Source organism: Aplysia californica, unplaced genomic scaffold (assembly GCF_000002075.1).
Source record: "Aplysia californica isolate F4 #8 unplaced genomic scaffold, AplCal3.0 scaffold00184, whole genome shotgun sequence".
Lineage (NCBI taxonomy): Eukaryota > Metazoa > Mollusca > Gastropoda > Aplysiida > Aplysiidae > Aplysia > Aplysia californica.
This window is the reverse complement of record NW_004797454.1, coordinates 962208-964895: the sequence shown is the minus strand read 5'-3', so window position 1 is coordinate 964895 and position 2688 is coordinate 962208. Positions and strand designations below refer to the sequence as shown.

General features: G+C 41.6%; 1 protein-coding gene across 4 annotated transcripts in view; it reads right to left on the bottom strand.

Annotated features, from left to right (window-relative positions):
* LOC101851127 (beta-1,3-galactosyltransferase 1) overlaps window positions 1-2688 on the bottom strand; it is a 52070-nt gene that overhangs the window by 25912 nt on the left and 23470 nt on the right. The window contains exon 1 of one of the 4 annotated variants that reach the window (XM_013082611.2): window positions 2334-2618. The exons of the other annotated variants lie outside the window; for them this stretch is intronic. The gene's annotated coding sequence lies outside the window, so the exon portion shown is untranslated. Of the gene's footprint in view, window positions 1-2333; window positions 2619-2688 lie in introns of those variants that run through there. 4 annotated transcript variants of the gene reach the window in all.

Here is a 2688-nt window from a genome sequence, read left to right as displayed (position 1 = left end):
TCCCCCCCCCCCCTCCCCCATAAATTGATGAATTTTGAGCATATTTTTGCCTATCGGAGTATCTAATTTGCTTTTGGTATACCCGGACGGACCTTGCTTTCAGTTCGGAAGATACCAATGCAGAGATTACCAATTCAAAATACTCTAGTGAGTTAACATCTGGACTTCTTAATTAATGCACAGGTTACGTTTTGACACCAGTAATTACGCACCGTGTATTACAGAACAACACGGCTGATGCCTATACTATAAGACACACACTTACGAAATCTACAAGGTCTAAGCTATTAAGCAAAACTTCGATATCATAACCACTACTGTACATTCATTTTGAAAATTGTCAATAGATTTAAAATGATGCCACCCTCGGCTATGTGTTTTCCCCCCGTTATTTAAAGTATTAGACCAGGACACTGAATCTAGATCCACCCATAGATCTACTGGGACGCCTTGACCACTGTGGGTGGACATTGCCACCGTTAAATACATGTTCTAGATATCTCATGAAGCATAACGTCTCCCAAGCTCCGAAGTCAACATTATTACATGTAACCATATATAAGTACGGCAATTGAAAAAAAAAGAAAAAAAAAAAAGAAAAAAAAAAGAAACAACCCGAAGACAAACTTGGAAACGGACGCTGGCACTATTCCAAAATTCACAAAAGAGCGCAAGAGATGCTGCAAAATGTGTGTAGCAGGAAACAGTTCGTTTGTGGATTTGGACGGGGTAAAATAACGGACACTATACTTCTTCAGCAAGCAAAATTCGGTTTTGGTTCCAAGGGTACTGGACGATAATAACTGTATGGGTTAGGTCGGTATGTAGAGGTAAGGGTATGGGGTAGGACAGATCTAGTAATATCCGAAATCGATGGGGCCAACATCGGATTATCTCATTGAACAAATGTTTATCTCTGTGGTACTTTTACGAAGATGGCGTCAACGCAGCACTTCTTTTAGAAGGGCGGCACCCCTGTTAGTGGCCGTGGGAGGTACGAGAACCCTATTAAACGAGAGTATTGGATTTGAAAAAGAAAACAACAAAAACCACAAAAAACCAACAACAACAATAACAAAAACAACACTTCCCTTTGAGTTCCTGTTAAAACTTTTACACAAGACATTACCGCACGTGTACGAAAAGAACAATATTATGACGGATTGATGATCATTTTCTTTGCCCTGTCACTCAACATTTACCAAGAATTTTATCATAAAGCCTATCTCTTGTATTCTATTTTTCCCAAGTCTGGATGGAGTACAGAAGACACACTCCATGACCAACATGATATGACCATTGTAGGCTGGGAAAAAGCAATACAGACAGAGACAGTAAAGAAAAACTTATAATTACCCGCTCACAGCAGGGGACAGCAGCTGCTCAGAAAAGAACTATTGAAAATGCATAGCACAGTGGAACGTCAGCAGACCACCAACAATAAACGTCAAGTTGGCTATTCTGTAGATCTACCGTGCTATTGCAAAGTCAGCGCCGTGCGGACTGTATAATTAAAACACTTTTTTTTAAAAAGCATCTAATATTATCCTGATGTACCAACTCTAAGCATTTGCACAACGAGATACTCGTAGCATCAGTATAATATGGTGTTCAATTTAAGTAAATTGTAGTAGATACCCTGGTAGAAGACGTCAGTAGGATAATTTTAGAAGTGGGTTGCTCTGACTTGTTACGGCCAACACCGGGGTTGTGTGGCGTACACCCTAGGCTTTCTTACATCTTAGAAAGTTTAAGGTAAGCTCATTACCGAAACGAAGGTGAACTACGAAAAAAAAAAAAAAGTCCTTCGCTTGTTTATTTGTCTGAGTCAAGAGAAATACATCGACACAATAATGGCCATTTAGTGCTGTGAAAAAGTAAGACAGGCAGGCCGGAAGAAACAACAGGGGGAGAGTAAAGAAGTAGGAAATATAGTGTATGAACTACCAGTGGCGCCGTCCCACCAGGCGCGTAGATCTAATCCAAAAGTAAAAGGCCTAGCAAATGCTCGGATTTTTAAAAATATGTAAAAATCTCCCACCCCAACCTGAAACAAAATTGAAGCCTTTTGCGTGTCAACAACAAAAGTACAATGTACTCCAATATTAGGACTTAGTTTAAGTCTAAGTAAGAGGTTTTAAGACACTGTAAAAAAAAAAGTATGTCGAGGGTTAGAGGTGCTACAAAAGAATTACAAACACAAAACATAAGGAGGAGAGATAGATGTTTGGTAGGAAAGAAGGAGCAAACCACACCAGGGCACCCGCCAATCAACAGCAGGACTTACAATAAAAGACTTACAACACGACATGCACTCTCACACGAGGACTTACATGACGGAACGCCAGCTGATTCAAGCAACGGCGACTCTGCCGGTGTAGAGCTCGCACTAACACAGACATACCGAGTAACTTCATACAGCCCACACGCAATACTATCACCCACGTGTTGTATTATGTCTCAAAACACAGGGAAATAGAACTCGGCTGATATCCTCCGACAAGCGCAACGCTTAAATACCCAAGACACAGATAAGAAAACCATACCACAGGGGAAAAAATAATTCAACAACCGCGCGCGCAGCCCGCTGCCCCCAACTGCATGTCTCCATGTGAGGAGTGAGGAGTGCAGTGAGGACTGAGGAGTGAGGCACAGTGAGGGCACGCAACAGCCGCCGACTCTCCTCAG